The sequence below is a fragment of the Galleria mellonella genome, unplaced genomic scaffold, assembly GCF_026898425.1.
Source record: "Galleria mellonella isolate WM207_F2 unplaced genomic scaffold, CSIRO_AGI_GalMel_v1 utg377, whole genome shotgun sequence".
Taxonomy (NCBI): domain Eukaryota; kingdom Metazoa; phylum Arthropoda; class Insecta; order Lepidoptera; family Pyralidae; genus Galleria; species Galleria mellonella.
In genome coordinates this window covers 1034821-1057732 of record NW_026442089.1, presented here as the reverse complement: position 1 = coordinate 1057732, position 22912 = coordinate 1034821, and the positions used below count along the sequence as shown (strand labels likewise).

At 35.7% G+C, this 22912-nt stretch overlaps 1 protein-coding gene across 12 annotated transcripts in view; it reads right to left on the bottom strand.

Annotated features, from left to right (window-relative positions):
- LOC113521059 (muscle calcium channel subunit alpha-1) overlaps positions 1–22912 on the bottom strand; it is a 91698-nt gene extending 68786 nt beyond the window's left edge. For all 12 annotated transcript variants that reach the window (XR_008253126.1, XM_052897620.1, XM_052897619.1 and 9 more), the window contains exon 1: positions 22308–22912. The gene's annotated coding sequence lies outside the window, so the exon portion shown is untranslated. The remainder of the gene's footprint in view (positions 1–22307) is intronic.

Below are 22912 nucleotides of genomic sequence, written 5' to 3'. Positions count from 1 at the left end.
GGAGGTCGACCTGATTGCTAGCTATATTGCTAGCAATGGGATTCCAGTCTCCATTACTAACAATCCCTTTCTCCCCGAGTGTGTCATATTAGGCAAAAGGAACTGGCTCAGCAGATGCTGTGAGTGTCTCAGTGCAGTGTGTACAGCTGCACAGCGCTGGTTTCCAGCCAGGCCCTCTCTTAACAACAATACAACATAAATGCAAATGGGTACAACTGTAATTGCGTGTTACAATTTTTGATTGGTAATAGATAAACTCAGAAAATATTTAACCAATTTTAAAAATCATTTTGCATATAGATAACTATATTATCAGCGAATAACATGGATTATATTTTACTTTTTAAAAATAAAATAGTTATCTACCTACCTACCTGCACGAAACAGAGGCCAATGCTCTACAATAAGCAAAAATTTGCTTAGATTTCGAGCTACTTACATAAATTACACGTGAAATGAGACCCTCCTTCTTTTGAAAACGCTTATAAATCAATTTTCATTAAAAAGAAAGAAGTAAACTGAAAAAGTATAGAATAAAAAATGCAAAAATGTTGCTTGTTATTTAATGTCATTGTTGCGCACAGCGCTCTTTGTATAGGAAGACCAGCGTTGGTGAGCCGTAAGGACTCCCGACACATGCTGAGTAAGAGCCTTTTCAGTGGCTCGAATTTATTTATTGTTAGCATTTTGTAATATCTAAGTTTGTTAGTAAATAAATAGTTTTTCTTTCTTTCATTTCAGACTAAAATTAATAGTTAAAAAAATAATTTATTAAAAGTGAAAAAACTAAAATGAATGAATACTATTTGTTTACAAAAACAAAAACAAAAATATACAGTTTACAGGCGCTTATAGAGTTAAAACCAAACTATTGTTTGTAGACAGAACTGATGCTTATTTAAAATACACAATCGGGACTTAACGCGATGACTTTTACAGGTAAATAGTACATAACTAGTTCTTTATTGCCGACGTTTCGACATGGATTGCACCACGTCGTGGTTACGACAGAACTAAAATTAACTAGAACTGATGCTGTCTAAAGAACCAACGAGTTGTGCGACCTCGTCGTAGTACACAAATTTGTATAATTAGTGTAAGCAAGAGGTTAAAAGAAAATCCCAAATGGCAAATCGGCGGTCAAGAGACTGAAAAACATATGGGAGAAGAGAGGCATCACAATCTTAAGATGACCCTTATTATTATGAGGACCCTTGTCTTCTAAATATTCCTGTAAGTCTCGGAAACATGGATATTAGAAGCTCATATACTCGTAATTTTGAAAATAGAACCTTGCAAAATATGGTGCTGACGTAGAACGCTCCGAATTTCCTAAACAGAATGCCGAACAAATGATTCTATTCTCGAACAGCTTCAAATACGGACATGGTTGTCTACAGTTAGTAATAGAGTCCAGAAGTCCTCGGACATATTGTCAAACGAAATCCGGTTAGTCTAGAAGGAGTAATCTTAGGCGGTTGTGTGGAGGGAAAGAGGAATAGAGATTAAGCACAAATAAAATGAATGTATATAATTCAGCAGGCAATTGGAATAACTTGCAAGAGTCCATCCAAAAAGTACAAAATCATGCAGCTTGAAAAAGGGTAGTGGCACAGGTTACACGTCATAATTACATTCCTTAGCCATAAGGATACGAAGAAAAACATATATTATTATAATACATATAATATCAGAAAATGATTAATTAATTAACCTACTTTTTATAACAGTTGGGTAATAAAATAGTACCTAATGCTAATAAAAGACATGTTTTATATTTCAAAGAACTTTTAGACATATCTCATTTCTTATTATAATTCATTTTTTATTATCAGCGACTATGAACACGAAATGATTAATTAATTTTATGAAACGTACCGTGTTTGCGACGATAAGAGACTGGAGCGGTCGTGAAAGAATTGTATTGCTTGTCAGTAGATATTCGTAAGATCCTATCTATATTGCTGATGAAAAGAAATTTGTTTATGCAGATAAATGGTCTGTGGGAGCGTGCAGGTGGAGACGCCTCAGATTACCTGCCATAAATTTTACTTCGACGGTCTTTGACGCAACAATGTAATTTGAGCAACAACGACTCATAATAGAGGAAAGATACGACAAACGACGCCGATAGCGGCGCTAGTGGTGGTAAACATTGGTAACAAATATGTCCACCTCGTTCGCTGCGATTCTATTTATTCTACTAATATAATATGCAATGAAAAAACACTAAGTAGAAAAAATAATAGGGGTGCCATGGCCACTACGATATAAATATGCTGGATGAATACCACAAAATTATGGTGTCCATGGTACTGTTTTTGTTCATACGTGACCGTTATCAGTAAATATAAATGAAAAGAGATATCAGTTTACCTATCTACTTGTTTGTCTTTTTTTTATATAAAAAAGAGAAAACTTTTCTTTATTTTTTTGGCATAATTTCTCGGGGCATGTTCAAATTATAAAACTTCTTAAATGTGCCCGGATGTCTTTACGCGTAGTGACATGAGTTTCCTGTCGCGATAACTTTCGAATGAGTTCCGGCACTTTTGTCCTTGATGAAAATAAATAAAGAATGTTGTTCCTCTATAAACACAGGTTTGCTCTTATGTCATACCCGTATTTCATCAGCTGCATTGAGACCATGACTCAATAGTACATTTAAAATACTGCTTTATTCAAATAAATTAATTTATATATTAGTGGTAAGAACCCGAGCTGTGTGGTAACAGAGCAAGAATACAATCTGTCATCACTCAGGATGTCGTAAGAGGCAGCTCGAGGAACTCGGTACAATATTCCAACGCCAAGAAAGAAACTCGTAATTAAAGTCTATAGGTACCAATCAACCTGGCCAGTGTGGTAATAGTAGGCATCCTCCCCTTATGGGGAGAATCTCATATCCAGTAATGGGACATTAACAGATCGTTACAGTACAGCTTTTATTGACGCACTATGGCTATGGCAAATCGTTTCCTATTCACCTGATTGAAGGTAATACTGATCATGCATTTGGTATAATCTTTTGTACCCTCTTATCTAGTGCACATGGTGATAACAATTCTTAAACAGCTATTTATAGATCCACAACCAAATTGCAATTGCTCTTGCAATGTGACCTATATGTGGTACAAAAATAGTGTCCGCAGAGCGTCCAATTGATGCGTCTGTTCTAGGTATGTAAGCATAAGTATATATTGTGAAGAGAGTGGCATGCTTTGTATGCGAAGCACCACTGGTATGGAATGTTTTGGCTTTCCCGAGGCATTTTTGTATCTATTCACGTCCAACATTTTTAAGCATACAAAAAAACTTAGCACATGTATGGATATCGTAGGCATATACAGATATAAAGGTCATCCCAGTTATAGAGAAGTTAGTCCACTAACCTTTGGTATGTTATTCGGAGGAATCAAAGGTACATTTTACAGAGGTTTTATATGATCTCCGTATGGAGATGAAGCAAAAGTATACTGCGTCAATTCATCGTTTCATCCCCGGGTAAGGGAATGTAAAACGAGGACACGAAAAAAAATATAGATATTAGTACAGTATTAAAGATTATTTTGCGTAAAAATAGTCTGAACCGTGGTAAGGTGGCTGTACAAAAAATAATGCTGCACCGTTCCCAAATAATAAGATTATAAAGTTACTATTGTTTAGTTAAAGTTTTAAATGTGACAAAGGCAAGACGATAATGATCGTATGCTGAGTTTCACGATTTTAAACAAACTTGCCCAACACAAGCTAACTAAAACCGAATTATATATGTTAATATAGTTACGAACAATATCCTTGCAGTGATTAATGGCCGCAAAACGATATCACATGTGAGTAGACACCGCCTACGCCCCACTTAGTGAGTTTGCCATCAAAACTAAAGATTCCACTAATTACGAAGAGAGGAGATATTTAAAAAATGGCAAAAAGCTTATCATGTTTAGATGTAACAATGATTTAACCTCAATACCATTATTTTAAAACACAGACTGTTTTATTTCAACAATGCTATTTTTTATAAAGCGCAGAGTATCATCGGACGGTGTTGTCATTCTATTGTCATCCTATAGAAACCCTTCGGTTAATTTATCTTCATCAAAAGTCTCGCGCCGATCCAATGCTATTTCATCAACCCCTGGCCGATTATCGCCGCCTACATGGTCGTTAACTGTAAAACTTCCATGTACATTGGATCTAGGTATACATTATATATTTAACAACTAGATATTAAGCGTACAGCGTTTATGTTTGTCTGTAAGGTCGTGCTTTATGACATCATTTACATTATCGACCGGAGAGCCTTCGCGACAGACATCTTACGATACTTGCGCCCCACGACCTCCGCGACGAAACTGTACATCATTATTTGCTAAACGAATATTCCATTGCTCACCACATTCATAAATGTATCGGACCTTACGTTCCACTGCGGATAATTAATGTCTGAAATAATGACGAAATAGTAAATATTTTAGAGATAAGTTCTGATTATACATAATACATACATAATAGATACATAATAATATGAATAATGTACGTATATATCTGAATCTTAATGTATGTTTATGTATTTTATATATTTATTTGTAAACTAGATATTATTATAAGTTTAGGTGTATGCATGGTATTTATATGATTAGTATGCATATGTTTTTTTTTTAACACGAGCGTTTTTTTTATTAGATAAACTTATTGCGCCAAATAGCTACCACCTTTTTCTTTTCTTCTCTACTCAAAGGTTGTCTGGAAGTAATTGTTTTAGCGATAAGACCGTCTTTTGTGCTTCATATGTGTATATATGTTTTGTATCATTATTTAAGTGGTGCAATAAAGAGTAAATATATAAATAAAAAATTACCTTTGGTTAATTTCTATAATGTAAAAATAAAATTTATTGTGTTCAATTTTTTTCATTACTTTGAGTAAATAAGGACTCAAGTTTGATTTTGGAAATGAACTTTTTTAAATTAACTCAAGTTTTTTTTTTATATTTGTTTTTTACAGGCATCGATACCCTTCCAAATAATGTAATTAGGTGACACATATTATCTTTTTAGGTCACAATAGTAAATATAAGATTAGCAATATTTTTATTATAATAATTACCTAATACAACTACAGATATAAGAGAATAGTTGAATTTAAAAATGCAAACTGAATTTTAAATACATTCAAGATATGTGATACGATACGTATATACTGATTAGACGCATACATTCATTGTATTAAATTCTTGCGTTGCACTAGTTAAACAGAATGTAAAATCCCCTATTTCTTACATATGTACATCTATGTATAGCACAAACATTTTGTGACATATTAAAATATAATTTAAATTGAAAGTTTACGGTTAAGAAAATGCGAGTCGTGACGAAATATGTTATCAAACGTCAACAGCCCGCAGCGACGGCGCCCTCACTCGCCGAGGCCACAAAATTTGTTCTACCAAATGAAAACGTTATTCCATTCTCAGAGTTGATTTAATCCATGTTCATAACGAGGCTGAGGTAGCTGGCGTTACATTTATTAGTTTTCATGTGAAAGAAATATTTCATTATGCTATTAAATGGCGTCGAGCCGAGGGGACTGTGCATGGTAACCGCTCCGCGAGCGGCGCTGGGCAGGTTTTGCGAAAATCGTTTTCGCATACACATCGAATGTATTGAAATAAGTATATATTATTCATTGCATATTCATTCCATAATGTGGTTGGTAGATAACATTTCAATTTCAATTATGAACCCTATTGGGCACAGCAAGTAGGAGAGAGGACGACTTGTTTTTTTGGGGGCCTTCCCCCAATCTCATTGTTAGTAATGGAAACTAAGAATCCCATTGCTAGCAATATACCCAACCAAGTCGACCTCCTCGCGGTTCCTCCTGGAAACTATCGTGATTAATTTCTGATGAATTCATCATGATAGGCTAACTGGCCTGTTTTCATTCTCATCTATCACCCTTCACTGGTGCTCCGCCAGCGTATCCCGTTAGCGCAGGCGGGGTTACCATTACCCTTGTTTTTTTACTTTAGAAATAGTTTATGAGTTTGTTATTACTTGACACACACTAACAATGCCACCGTTGCTAGAAATATGATCTGATATATAAAGCTCCATGTGATTCCTCTGGTTTGTCCCGATAAACCAACTGTCATGAATCCTACATGACATCCTCTCCTATCACCCGTCACTAGTACTAGAATGTACAGATATCGCGGGCAGGGTTGCCATTCCATTTTCACTTCATAAACATAAAATGAAACAAGGCTGTAGGTCTACGTAAAATTAATTATCGTCGATTGTACACGAAATACAAATAGCGTACGATCAATTGAGAATTGAACAGGACAATACGATAATACGAGTGTATTCAAAAGAGATTATAACGAAAACATGTTTGTTTGTTGATCAGTGGCGGGCACAAAGCAAACACAATGGAACACGAGTCGGTGGAGCGCCGCAAACAAGTGATGTTACCTTATTAAATTATATAATAGCTACTCACACAGCCGCTCTCTGGGGGCTATAAATTCCAGATGCTGCTTCGGGTTTCATTCCAGGGTCGGTATATAAAAATTGAAAAAATTATGCTATGAAATATCAGGGGTGGTTTCTCTCTCTACTATTGGTATTATGATTAATTGCACTTGATATTTATCTATATTATTATTATAAACAGGAAAAAAATTTATTGTTTGTTTGTTCATTTCGTAGATCAGGTAAAAAGAGTGTCTGCATACAAATGTTTTGAGAAAAGCGGGTCAACGTTTTCATACAATTTTGCGTGATAAATAGTTACGAGTGATTCTTTTATAACTTCTATATTTATTTTGTCCTGTAATTTCTGCATTTTTTTAATGCGTAATTAGTTATTTTATTTATTAAATAATACAGTAAAAACATATATATTCGTAAGTATATAGAACACTGATAAAAAAAAATTTAATCAGCTAATTTGACAATTAGCTAGGGCTGATTTTGGTATGAGTACAAACACGAAATTAACTCCAAAAATTCGGAATTTGATTTCATGTTAGACCCGCAGGTTTCTTGTAAATTTTAAACGATGACCGAATATTGGTACAATGTAATCATGAGATCGGTCGGCTGGCGTGTGCCGTCTCTCCGTTAACTTTACGAGCCACTCGTTCAATTGCACGCAGATTCTAAACTACACGTTATGTATTTTTGTCATTTCGCGTATTCCATAAAGATTTTATTGTATACAACGAATTCAGTACATTCTATGTACACGTGTATATGTGCAGTGATATTACAATGTAATGTTTATGATATAAACAGTCATGTTTTAAAAATATTCTTAATTTCCAACGGACTTCAGAATGAAGGCGATTCTCAAGGCGTTTTTTTTTTTCAATGTATGATAATGGAATGGTAACACCGCCTGCGCTAACGGTATACGCTGGCGGGGCACCAGTGAGGGGTGATAAGTGAGGATGTAAGGGCAGGTCAGTTAGCCCATCGCGATGAATACACCTGGAATTAAGCGCGACGGTTTTCAGGGAGAATCACGTGGAGGTCGACCTGATAGGGTATATTGCTAGTAATAGGACTGATAGTCCACATTACTAACAATCCCTTTCCCCCCTGCTAACAATGGACTGGCAGATCCTCCTCTTAAGAGGAGAGACTCACGCCCAACAGTGGGATATTAATGAGCTATTTTGATGATTACAAATGGGATATTATTGAAGAGATATACTCAAATGCTATTAGAAAATATTAGAGACTAGCGACCCGTCCCGGCGTCGCACGGGTGGACATTTTTAACATTTCCCTTCACTGCTCTGCTCCTACTGATCGTAGCGTGATGAAAAGTATATTCTATTAAGTGTATTCTATAACCTGTCCAGGAGTATGAAGAATAATTGTACCAAATTTCGTTAAAATCTGTCGAGTAGTCTTTTCTATAACAAACAGACAGACAGACAGATAGACAATTATACTGATTGCATTTTTGGCATCAGTATCGATCACTAATCACCCTCTGATAGTTATTTTGGAAATATATTTCATGTACAGAATTGACCTCTCTACAGATTTATTATAAGTATAGATTATCAAATCTCTAATATTTTCTTTATGATATAATATTTCCGTTTCGTAAGGTTACAAAGTTGTCTTCGTGGCTAAGTGAATTTCACAACCAAATTTTTAGCATGCAATATGGCGGCGAAATTGCTCAGCACGGAAGCATAATATCTTAGTCGGTATAAAGTGTAGCTATTTTTAAGAATGATTGTACATTGCACACTGCACAGTGTATGCTATATTGTGCATGATACTAGAAATTGCTTTAGGTACAGGTTACAATTTTTCACGTAGTGAGCCGTCAGCATGTTATTATGTTTTTAGGGTTCCGTATCACCAAAGGAATAAACGAAACCCTTATACGATCACTTCGTTGTCCGTCCGTCCGTCTGTCAAGACCCTTTTTCTTAGGGACGCGTGGAGGTATCAAATTGAAATTAATATTATATACTCAGGTCCATAGATTTATAATATTTGGCAAGAAGCAATATCATGTAACACAAGAAAAACTCCGAAAACTTGTATTTATTCACAAAACAGATATTTTAAACTTGACAATTTTGTACGGAACCCTCGTTGCGCGAATCGAACTCGCACTTCAACGATTTTTTTATAATATTTACAATAACTCAACAAGCTGATGGCTGATAGAAAGTGGTAACCGTCACCTATAGACATGAACAGTACCGTATACGTCGCATAATATACTGTGATGCCCACGGTACCCTTGATGCGTTGCTTATCCTGAGGACTATACTGTTATGCTTTTGTATCCTGCAATTTTACTGCCATATTTCAAACCAAAATACAACCGAATGCTTCTGTCAAGAAACATGAATAGAATAAAATAGAAAATATTTATTGCCAGAAAAACACAATTATAACAAAAAATACATACGAGTATATAAGAAGTATCTCATATTACGCAAAAGGAACTGACTCAGCTGATGCTGTGACTGTCCCAGTGCAATGTGTACAGCTGCACAGCGCTGGTTAACAGCCGGTCCCTCTCTTAACACGAACGGTACTTCTGTCCCATTCATGTGTCTTCACAGCAGAAATATGAATGGGACAGAGATACGACTTTTGTACAAAACCTCCCTCTTTTTTTTATACAACTTAGAATGGCAAACAAGCTGACGGTCCACCTGATGGAAAGTGTAACCGTCGCCTACAGACATGAGCAGTACCATGTACATAACAGAGTATACTGTTTCGCCCATAATACCCCCCATGCGTTGCCATTCCTGAGGACTCAGATGTTATTCCTCTGTACCCAGTAAATTCACGCCATATCCCACCCTTCAAAACGAAACACAGTCATACAAACACAGCTGCTTCACTGTTGAAACACGAATGGAACAGAGGTACCCAAGCAATCGACTTTTGTACAAAGTCTCTGCTGAGCTTGTTATTTCAAACCATAATAGGTTGAGAGCTTGTAGAGTTTTAAATGTTTTCTTTAAACGTTAAGCAGAAAAATAAAGATAAAGTCTCAGTGAACAAACTCGTCGTCAATTGTCTAAAGTGTCCTGCCGTTATTAACGTGGATGCTAATCTACGTAGTAATTAGTAATTAGCGGGACGAGGCTCCCCCGGCCTTTACTAACAAACGGGCCGCCACCGGAGGAATTTTAATGTGATAGGATAGTTGGAAGCTAGTTGACACCGAGGCTGTAATGGCCTGATAGACAGATGATACGTCAAACAATATAATAATTAACTAACTTAATAAGCCTTGATAGGAGTTTGTATTTAGAAGCTGTAAAAATAGGTCATCGCTTTCTTTCTCGTGGATATCGTAAGACTTGACTAGGAATCTAATGATCGAGGGATGGGCAGCAGCGTCCCTCTTAAGTAATAATAATAATTTATTTGCCAGAAACATAGATGGGGTTCTTCAAAAGGGGGGTAAAGAGGTTTCTTCAAGGTAGGCAACGCGCGCGTACGGTACGGTAACCACTTACCATCAGGTGGGCCGTATGCTTGTTTGCCACCTCAGTGGTATAAAAAAAATTGATAATATGATGTTATAATTTTTTTTTCTAATGTTCGGTATGTAAAATATCTCCAAAGCCTAACTGCGGTTGCCAATCCGCCTGTCGAGTGTGGCAACTTCTGGCAAACCCTGCCAAGGGGGAGGCTCACACATATATCATATATCACATCATATCAGGCATGTGTCCACTGCTGAACACAGTTCAGCAGTGGACACATGCCTGATATGATGATGATAACTGTATGTGCTATATAAGTCTATAGAACTGTTTCCTTCCAGTCGTCTAACGTATACATTAGACAAAACGACGTGTCCGAGATTGACATGTAATCGTTCGGAACGTGCTAAATGTATCAGTTATAAGTTGAACATCTCATCTAGTTAACTAAAGTTAACTAGATAAGATAGTAAACTTAACGCACTCATATCATATTATATATATAATATATATATATATATATATATATATATATATATATATATATATATATATATATATATATATATATATATATATATATATATATATAAAACATACAGTAACAACAATAAGTTGATAACAATGTTAGCAAAGGCGAACTTATCTCTAAAAGAGATTTCTTCCAGTCAACCTAACGCAGTGGCATAGGAAGTAGTGAGTGGGCAGTAGTAGTGCTAAACAGAAATTAAAATAAATATTTACATAAATAATAAATGTAATATATTTGAAAGATACAATATTAATACATACATATGTGTATATAATAATAAATACATATTATGTACCACACATAATACACACATATAATATTACAATATTGTCTGTGATTATACACAGTGTAAGCGACTTCGAGATATGTGTTCTCCCCGTTCCTATTAAATATAATGGCGGGCATTAGGAACGGTTATCTGTAAATTTTGTATTATATACTACTGAGGAGGCTAATAAGCATACGGCCCTCCTGATGGTACCAGTAAGTGGTTACCGTAACCTATGAACGCCTGCAATACCAGAAGCATTACGCGCGCGTTGCCGACCCTGAGGAAACCTCTTTACCCCTTTTTTTGAAGAACCCCATGTATGGAGCAGTCTTTTGGAAAAACCTCGACAGGGACCTCATTCCATAGCCCGAGCGCTCGTTCATTCCTTTGAATTACTTAAATTGTTTTATTACCACTTGAGGATGATACACCAAATGTGTTCGACCACTGGTTGTTCCTTATACTGTGGGAATACTTTAAGTAAGACTTAGTCACTGGGTCCAATTCTTGAATTATTGACCAGTTGGTATAGAAGTTCGTCCATATTCTTAAGATTTATTAATTTAATTAATAAAAATTCATAAAAATATTTGTAAATATGTGTGTGGTGTGTATTTGATAGATAGAGAGAGAGATTGTGTAAAATAAATCATTGAAATGCATAATCATATGTACTCGTGCGATGAACGCTATATAATGAAATGCCACCATGAAACGTGTAAATTAATAATGTCCATTAAATTAATACATTGTTCACACAATTTATGTGTTTGCACATAAAATGCCGAGTAGGCACCGCTAGCTCTGAGAGACATTAAAATCGTTAGCGTGCAAACACTTTGTATGATAATTTGAACGTAGCTGAAACGATGTCGGGATTACTGTTTATTCATTTTAATTGCTGTTAAGACGAGCGGGATCAGACGCCCAGTTTAATGTTTCATACAGTCGTTACACTGATATGTATATAATGTGATAGAACAATCAACTGACGACGCCTTCGGTTCACTTATTGAAATCTCGTCTCTCCTATTAATATTGTAAATGTGGATGTATGTGAAGATGGATGAACGTGGATGGATGAAAAGAGATCCTTTTCAGTAAAACTAACTGAACGGATTTAAATTGAAATTATTACATGGGTAAGTTATATCCATTATTACATTGTGTGCGTAAGTATATTTTTTTTTTACAACACAGGAGGCAAACGAGCATGCGGCTCACCTGATGGTAAGTAACTACCGCCGCCCATGATCACCCACAACCATGTTTTTTATGAATGATAATGAAATGGTAGCCCCGCCTGCGTTAACGGTATACGCTGGGATGCTCTATCAGTGTGAAAGGCAGGTCAGTTAGAGAACACAATAGTTACCAGAGGGAACCGCGAGGACGTCGACCTGACAGGGTGTATTGCTAGCAATGGGGCTACTGATCCCCATTATTAACAATCCCTTCTCCCCCGCAGTAAAAGCGGTTTGGAAAAATTTAATTAATCGCCAATCAATGGTTACTTGGTAAAATATAGCGAAATGCAACAAAAGTTTATGATTGGGTAAGAATAAAGAAAATCATATTAATAAGGACAAAAAATATTTGAAATTTGAATAGAAATAAAAGAAAATAGCATCTGGCAATCGTCATTATATCAGCCGTTAACTGAACAATGCTGAACATAGGCTTCACTCTTAGGAAGTCTTGCCAGTAGTTGGCGCAGTTGGTAGGTGGATTGGAAGCCGCAATTAAGTCGTAGTGACTTTTTAAGAGGGATTCATTCATCTCTCGACGATAAAATTCACTTAGTTGCATCTAGCAATGCTGGAAGTATATTAGTTCATCATTACTAAGTTGGTACCATTACAACTTGGTAATGGTAAAGTAATATTCCCCATTGCTATAAAGTTTTACCAGAGGGAGACTTTGTACAAAAGTCGATTGCTTGGGTACCTCTGTCCCATTCGTGTTTCAACCGTGAAGCAGTTGTGTTTGCATGGCTGTGTTTCGGTTTGAAGGGTGAGATATGGCGTGAATTTACGGGGTACAGAGGAGTAACATCTGGGTCCTCAGAAATGGCAACGCATGGGGGGTATCATAGCCGAAACAGTATACTCTGTTATGTCCATGGTACTACTCATGTCTATAGGCGACGGTTGCTGCTTTCCATCGGGTGGGCCGTCAGCTTGTTTGCCATTCTAAGTTGTATAAAAAAAAAAAGGTTTTAATTCCAGTACTTTTCTCTTGCCCTATTATACTGTGTTTCCGTAGTCGTCACAGTAAATATTAGCATATATTTTTAAATATTTTCAAACAGGCTGCCTTACTTTGGACGGTGGTGTGAACACACACACACAGTGCGAATGATAACATGACAATGGCGGAAGTTTGCTGCTACGACCCGCAGTGGGCCTGACCGCATTTTTCGTATAAATAAAGTACACGTTGAAAAAAGCAATAAATACAGCTGTATATACACTTCACGACTAAATGTTATGAAAAAAATTATTCGTGTGTTAACACGAATAATTTTCATTACAATATGACGATAAGGCTGCCTGGAAGAGATCGCTCTTAGCGATAAGGTCGCCCATTGTTTTCTCACTGTGATTATTTCTTGTAATTGTTTATATTTATAATAAGTTTTCTATTGTAATCTTTTGGAGGAAACAATAAAGGATATCTATCTATCTATCTATCTACATACATACATAGTAGATTACTATAATATGTTTTTTAATATATATTTACTTTTATGCAAACCTGTCCAGCTGTTTCAGCATGATTGAGCAATGAACAGCCCGTTATCTTTCATACAGCGCTTATAATATGTATGATTAACTCGTTCTTGATGAAAATTATAAAATCCATTTTAAGATTCAGTTTCATAATAGACTTATAGTAATAATAATAATCTTTATTATTACGGGCTACACTGGCCTAATTTGTTAGTAACATAATCTTAGCCTATTGTTAACACATCTTATAATAAAATAAAGCTTCAGCATGCCATTTGAGATACGACAACAGTGACCTATGAATGTGAGAATAAATAAGAGAAAAAATATGAAACTAACAAAAGAATTATAAAATGGAACTCCTCTATGTCGCTCATAAATAATCATCGAAATCAACACATATCATGTACAGAATTGCCAAAGATATCGAGTGAAATACATTCAAATTAAATACTTCTTTCTCTTTGAAGCAAATTAAAAAAATATTTGAAATTTCACGCGGACACAGCGCGCGACAGACGGTTTGTACATAGGTGTAAATATATGTATGAGATAGTTCTGTAACTCACAGCGCGAAAAGGAATATTTTTCATTTCAATTGTGAGTTTGAAAAGTTCATAACTATTCGTTTGGGATTTATGAAAGTCCGCCGCTCGCCGCCACTCCAGCCCCCCGCCCCCGCCCCGGCCCTCTGTCCACCCCACCCCCCCTCCGCCCTCCGCGCTCAGCGCAATTATTTTTTTACATTCCAAACAAAAAGTCGGTGATAGCATCCTCAAAGTTTCACTGACTGACAGCGAGTAACAGCTCTGCTGAAATATCAACTCTCGTCAACCAAATATACCCGTAACTATCCGTGTTGTCATCTGACTCGCCGTACTAATATTGTTGTAGCTATTTATGATATTTTGTTTCGCCCATAATACCCTCCATACGTTGCCATTCCTGAGGACTCAGGTGTTATTCCTCTATAACTTGTAAATTTAGGCCATATTCCACCCTTCAAACCGAAATACAGCTATGCAAACAACTGCTTCACGGTTAAAACACGAATGGTACAGAGGTACCTAAGCAATCGACTTTTGTACAGTCTCCCTCTGGTGAGCTCTTGCCGCTTTGGCTCGACTTATTGTCATAGAATTTGTTGTACACCTACTATTTGAGATGCAGAAGAACATAGGCAACATATGACAATATAGGTCATATATGAAATAACAAACAAAAAATTTACAACCGAATTGAGAACCTGCTTTTTTTTAAATCCATTGAAAATAATATAAAATCGCATTTCTAAAATATTATTTCAAATTTGTTATAACGAATTACATGAGCTGGTCCTCGTCGTCCTGCTCCCCCCCCCCCCCCCCCCCCCCCCGCCGACCCGTCTCACGCCTGCCACCTCGCGTCCCTCTGCGATGGTACCGCGCGTTATGACCCCGCGACCTACATGCTCGCGGATACATGCAATGACCCGGGGTGGGTTTTTATTTGTTTATACACTTACAGGTTATCAGTTTGAATAATGTAAAAACAAGTACATACATTTAGAGTTAGAAAAAGGCAGCGTCCAGAAATGCAGTAGTGAAAATATTTTTTAATTGAACATTTTTTAGTAAACAGTCTAGAAATATTAAAATAAATTTTAACTTGGATAGTTCATTTGGTTCACCTATATATTTTATTTTGAATAATCCATAACCATAAGAATCGTAAGAATAAAATAGCATTATAATACCATGACTTTAATCTTATCACGTTGACTTTTTTTTTACGTATTTTTCTCTTACACTGGTATTATCCTTGGCTCTTTTAGTTCTGTCTTATGACATTACGTCTTTATTTGAAATTACATTTGGTATACACGAACAGACGCTGCCATGGGGAACGTAATAAGTATTACTGAGGCCTGCTTTAACGTACTTGATGCACCTAGGCAAGGTTACGTCAACGCCCTCTAATGTCAAAAAGTCATCATCCATTTTCGATGTTGACCCACACTAGACTCTATTGCGCCCAAATTGAGTTCAACAGGTCAAATACTTTACGTCTCATAACTTTTACTCAGCATCCTCTTAAATTGGTATCCCGTTCTATTATTTAATTCGACGCCATTTTATGGTAAATAGAGTTTTAAAGTGTAGCGTAGTGGCGTCGTAACGCCGAAAGCGCTAGAAACATTAAGAGAACCGAAAACTGTAACTTCTTAGTAAAATGTGGTGGACAAACGAGGGTACGTGTGGGCAAGTTTATTAATTGTTCTCATTTGTTTCGGCGGACGTTTGTTGTTCAGTCTCTCGGGAGCCAGGATTTAGGGAGAGCTGTGTGGCGCGACTGAAGCGCAGGTCGCACTGAGAGCTAAACAAACGGAACTGACTTTAGTTCAGCGCATATAATTATGATGTTTTATTAAAAGACTTGATTGATTGATTCTCAAATCATTTGAATTTTTTGACGTCGTAATTACTCAACTATTTTCCTACTCATACAAATAAATAACGATCAAACAATTTATAATTACTCCTCTCCATCCAAAATGTTGCCTGCAAGAGATCGCTTTTAGCGATATGGCTGCCCATTGTTTTCTCATTGTGATTATTTCTTGTAATTGTTTGTATTTATAATAAGTTTACTATTGTAATCTTTTGAAGGAAACAATAAAGAGTATCTATCTATCTGTTTTCCTTGCATTCATTACAATTGTTTCTCTTTTCAGAACAAAAAATTACTTATTGTGAAGCCAAATGTACATAATGTAATGTGTTATGAAACATGTCGTTGTCCATGGATTTGTAAAGATAGGTAACCCGATAAGACCGCGCTCTTCGTGCAGCGATAAGGAGAGGTCCTTGCTTGTAACACACATTAGTTTATCTTTAGTTTTTATTTATATATGTATGTTTATATACATCTTATATATAAAATTCTCGTGTCGCGGTGTTTGTTACCAAACTCCTCCGAAACGGCTTTACCGATTTTTATGAAATTTTGTGTGCATATTAGGTAGATCTAAGAATTGGCCAGCATCTATTTTTCTTATCCCTCAATGATAAGGGTGACCCACACCTAAATATTTTTTTAACTTTTTTGACAATTTTTTTTATTTTTATTTTATTACGATTTAGCATTGAAATATACATACAAATTAAAATTTTCACGCTTTTACGATTAACCTCTGTTGTTTAATCGTAATTTTTATACGCCGCACTAGGTTTGCAAGATAACAATCGAATATTCAATAATTGTAGTACGATATATTTTCATGAATAGTTCTAGAAATAATGTATATGGTAAAACAACGTCTGCCGAGTCAGCTAATTATCATATAAAATTATGGTGTATATGTTAAGTAAGCTTTAATACATTACATCTTTTATATAATACATATATTAACTTTGTTGAATATAAAAAAGTTGCAGTGATGTTTTTCTTTTTAAGCTCATATATAAACAATGTCAGCCAGTATGAGGGCGGGTGGGGCGAGCTTCGTATCTGATTATCTGTCGGTTGCATCGCATGGTTGAGCACGGCTGCAACTCCGAGTGCGCTACTCGTGACTGTATGCTATCACGTACGAGTATACGGCACATTGTAACGTCTTGCCGCGGGCGGTTTGTCTTTTATCATTCAAGCGAGATAGTTTTATATTATACGTACAAATTAAGCATTGTTCAATTAATAACTGGTATATAAACTCTTTGTTTGGATCTTTATACAAAAAAAATAAGAATAATAGTTTTTTAATCTGACACTTTCAATTGTGACGTTCTTGTATAAAATATAATAAACACATTCAAGAGCAAGATTCGACTTTATTTTTGTTAATTTTTCGAGTTCTCCATATTCTGATTAGTAATGGATAAATAAAAAAGTATTTAATCAATTTTAAAAATAATTTTCACTAATAAAAAGCTACATCATTGGTGAAGAAAATGGACTGTTTTTTTTTTATATTTATAACATTATTATAATTCTAAATACGTGATGCCACGTATGCCATTTTTTATTGTCATTCACCTTTGCACAATTTTAAGTGACTCACAAAAGGGAGAGTGTCTCCATCCGCCTGTATTATTTCTTTCTTGTAAGTGTAAAATACGACTGATTTTAGTGATTATTTCACAGTCAATAAGATCTACTTTACATTAATTTTGTCACGATTGCTGTCGCTGTTCTTCTTTACAGAGCAAATTATGGAGCAATTTAGAGCCTAGGAACACTATTGCTGGCTTTTTAGCCTAGCAGATTGATCTCCACTCTTATTTCTCCTCAAAATACATCAAATAATGGTAAATTCGTCATAAGGGGCCGACTACTAGAGGGAAATATTGTACAAATGTCGATTGCTTGAGTACCTCTGTCCCATTCGTGTTTCTACCGTGAAGCAGTTGTGTTTGCATGACTGTGTTTCGGTTTGAAGTATGGGATATGATGTCCCATATGTCCTGAGTCCTCAGGAATGGCAACGAATGGACGGCATCATGGCCGAAACAATATACTCTGTTATGTCCATGGTACTGCTCCTTACCTCACGCAGTAAACCATTCACGTTTGCAGGGTGCCATTCTATTTTCACAAATAAAACCGCGGCCGCGGACATAATCCGGTCCCGTATGTAGTGGCGACCAGGTGACACGGCAGCGCCACTGTGGTGTCGTGTGTAGCGCGCTTTATTGCACTTTTTATGCATTCGCGGAGTGCAGATGAAACGTGCACCGGTCATGTTGCATACAAGTTTTGTATTCTCGTATTTATACTGCATTATCTTTACCAATACTAATATAATATATGTACCACTACTTCGCTATGGAGATAACGGTTCCTGAAACTAATTTGCCTATACTATAGAATGTGTTATGACATGAATTTTGAAAACGACAAAAAATTTTGAGTTTCTCAAACTAATTTCGCAGCTGTTCGTGCCATGTTAGCAATAGCTACTAGTCCTATTGCTAGCAATATATCTTATCAGGTCGACCTTCACATGGTCCTCCCTGGAAACGATCGTACTGAATCCTAGGTGTATTCATCACGATGGGTTAACTGACCTGCCTTTCTCACTGATAGAGCATCCCAGCGTATACCGTTAACGCAGGCAGGATTACCATTCCATTATCATCCATTAAAAAAACCTTTAATGGATGCTAACGATTTCAATTTTACTGTGTAGATATAAGAGAATTAATTAACTTTGCAAATTAAAAATCGTTATTCTCTCTTTCAAGGGTACAAGGTTCAGAATTGGATTGTATGGCAATCGAACTTAATAAGGAAATTCTCATTTCCTTATTAAATATGGATGCATGGGGGGTATCACGAAACAGTACACTCTGTTATGTCCATGGTACTGCTCATGTCTATAACTTCGAATCGTAAACAAAAACTTCTTTTTAATAAAATTAAAAAAGAAACTAAAAAGGTGCGTTGTGCACATTTTTTTATACAACTTAGAATAGCAAACAAGCTGACGGCCCACCTGATGGAAAGTGGTATACCGTCGCCTATAGACATGAGCAGTACCATGGACATAACAGAGTATACTGTTTCGCCCATGATACCCCCATGCGTTGCCATTCCTGAGGACTCAGGTGTTATTCCTCTGTACCCTGTAAATTCACGCCATATCCCACCCTTCAAACCGAACCACAGCCATGCAGACAACTGCTTCACGGCAGAAACACGAATGGGACAGAGGTACCCAAGCAATCGACTTTTGTACAAAGTCTCCGTCTGGTTATATATGCACATATGTTATTTGCTAATAATCATCATCATCATTCTCTTAGCCATCACCTGCCCACTGCTAAACATAGGCCTCCCCCATAGACTGCCATATGGAACGGTCCTGAGCCACCCGCATCCACTGAATCCCTGCAATACATTTGAAGTCGTTATTTCATCTAGCGGGGGATCGTCCTACACTGCGTTTGTCTGTACGGGGTCGCCACTCAAAAACTTTCCCTATTAATTGTCAGTTCTTCGAACTATGTGACCAGCTCATTGCATTTCAGCCTACTTTCTGAAAATATAACTTTCTATTCACGCATTTCTGTCACGCATGGGCACCATAGAATATCAGCGCTGTAGCAATTAAATTGCTGCAGCACATGCTGAGTGGCGGCCACGTTGGCAATAACAAATGTAAAGTTTTTTTTTTTAATTCATAATTTATGTAACTTTTTGTTGTTGTCAATAAATGTTTTCTTTCTTTCTTTCTATTTATTGGTTTTTGAGTTTATTTATTACAAACGAACAGACAAATCTTTCCTCTTTATAGTATTAGTGTAGGTGTGCGCGCTTCTTAAAAGACTAAAGTGATCACAAGTTGGATTTTAATGAAACTAATTCGGAGTTACATTGGAGGGCAGGTGCTCGCACGCGGCTAGAATATATTACCGGGCTGGATTTATGGCGAATCATTGCAATGGTGATCATTGATTGCTCCCAGGCCAGTTGTATATATTGTTGTAAGGGTATCACGGGCGACACAGTATACTCTATTATGTCCATAGCACTGTTCGTGTCTATAGACGACGGTTATCATTTTCAATCAGATGGATCATTAGCTTGTTTAAAATTTTAAGTTGCATAAGAAAATTGTATTTTGTTTTAATAATAAATGGCATTTGAAGTAAAACAATATAAAAGGTATCATTTAAATAATTATAAATCTGAAATTCAGCATTACAGTTCTTGTAATTAAAATTAAACACCTATCATTTAATCTATTAAAATAAATAAATATATTAATAAAATTTCGTACACACATATAAACATACAGGCGCTCGCGCATTCATGCACCACACACACGCACGCACGCACAAAATTCAAGTATAGAATTAAGGGAGACTAGTTTAACAAACAAACAATATTACAAGCGAATTCGGAACCTTCTTCTACAATTGCTTAAAAAGAAGTAATAGTAGTTTCTGTACTGCTGGTTTCTGTAATATTATAAAATCTAAAATTTTTAATGAAAGTGAATACAAGATGAAGGATTAAAAATAATATTGTACATAAAGGAGTCGTAACCTGAACGTTTCAAGTAAGATTGACGGGCGGCCGTTTGAGGCGACAGCGACCAATAGAGATTTGTACTCCACTACAGGAGCTTGGTACGAGCGTACAAGTGTGGTAGCCGTGTCCGCGTGTCACGAAATGAGCTACCTCACTAATGAGAAGACTCTTATTTGCATTCATATAGACAACAGTTTACATATTTATAATAAATTGTTGTACATAAAATAATCTTTAATTTACTTCAACCGATTTTGATTATTCTTTTGCAACCGATATTTTATCATCATTGTTGTAGTTACTCTTTATGGATAAAATAAGTTGATGCGAGATATGTATATGTATATGTGTATGTATATGTATATGTATATGTATATGTATATGTATATGTGTATGTGTATGTGTATGTGTATGTGTATGTGTATGTGTATGTGTATGTATATGTATATGTATATGTATATGTATATGTATATGTCTTTTCATTTAAGTGTATCCTCTTGTCAGTGCAATTAATTCATGCATTCTCTGTTAGTCAGCTCTATCCCAGACCATATCTTTGGCCTCTCTACATAGCGTGACACCTAGTGTTTCTTTTATCTGTCCCATGTAGTTATTCCTCAGTCTTCCCTTCCTCTTTTGCTCTCCATTTTTCTTTCTACTATGCTCTTTAAAAAATCGTCATGTCGTATAAGGTGGCCCAGCATTTTGCCTATTCTATTCTCTATTGTTTTTATTAAATCTCTTTTCTTATACACCCATTTATATATATAAATATATAAATGTAAACACCAACAAAAATCTTTTTAAAGAAATAAATAATGACATCGTCCATACGTCCATTTGTATTAAAATATAAATTACAATATAATAATAATAATATTGACTAAAAGTCTCAAATTATAATAAAATATATATATATATATATATATATATATATATATATATATATATATATATATATATATATATATATATGCCACGATTTAACTTATTTTTACGGCGTGAAATCGACTCTCCTGCAGATACGAGTATCAAATATCAACGCACACTTGTAGTGTGCCGCGTAAATAATAACATAATAACCGAAGAGAGCAACGTGCAAAGACCAGGCTACTGGCAACTTGATCGACAGGCACTACACACTGCGAAGCATGGAGATAAGGGACGAATTAATTTAATGATGGATCATAGACCGAGTCCAAAACGAGGCGCTGACACCGTATTTTAACAATTGTTAACTCACTTTCACAATAATATTAATAATAATTGTATTAAACCAGTATTTTTATTGCACTTCTAAAAGAAGAATACTTCTTTTTTTATTAAAAAATCATAATTAAAAAAAATATCAAATTTGGCTTACAATTGCTGAAAATATCATATAAAATACATATATAAAAATACGGTCAAATTCCGATTAATTCTTGACATTTAAAAATCTATTAAAAATTATTCACATAATTAAAAATTTTGTTTCAAAATTCATGTAAGAAAAATTATTCAAATGCTATTTAATTTTTAATTGTTTGTATAACACATTACATGTATAAAGTGCGAACAGTGTCAAAAACAAATACTCGGCATGTTAATTACTATATAGGGTGAGAAATGTCATCTTTACTCTCGACACTTAATATTGTTATAATTTTTACTTTATCAAATAAAGTATTAATATTTTTAATGCATAAATATATAGAAAACAATGTTTCAAAAAAATGGCCAGTCCTAAAAAAAAATTTAAAATGATCTCAGAGCGAAAATACTTACATAGGGTCGTGTGCAGGCTGAGTAAAATCAATTAGGTATATAATACGTCACGCACAACACTCCAATAATACAATATTACATATACACAGCACAATAGATAAGAGTTAACTACACTATGTCGAATTAAGTCTCATCAGAGAGTAGCATATTGTTCACCATCACTTGTTGTCGGGGCGCCGCGACGGTGGTGCACTGCGTGCCATCATGCGGTTTGTATTAGACACAGCGCGTTTCCAATTTGGAACACGCCTTAGATTTTGATTTTTTTTTGTATTTTTTTTAATGAGGCGAAGGTTTTGATGGCCAGTGTCGACTAGGGCGGTCGGTTAGGATCCGGCGCGCGCAGTGTTGCCGCCGCACTTCAGGGCGATGCGCCGCGCAGTCGGCTCACTTCACTCGCTACTGTGACCTCATTTCGAGACGCAATGAATTATTTTCGAAATGGCAACGCACTGTGGATGCACGCACCGCTTTCTTTATCATTAGCCACAAATAAGGCATGCTCATATCAATTATAATAGTTTTAAATTCGGAACATTTCACTGTGGAAAAAAATATATCAAGAATGACCAACAATTGAATCCTATTAGGATACTACTAGTAAT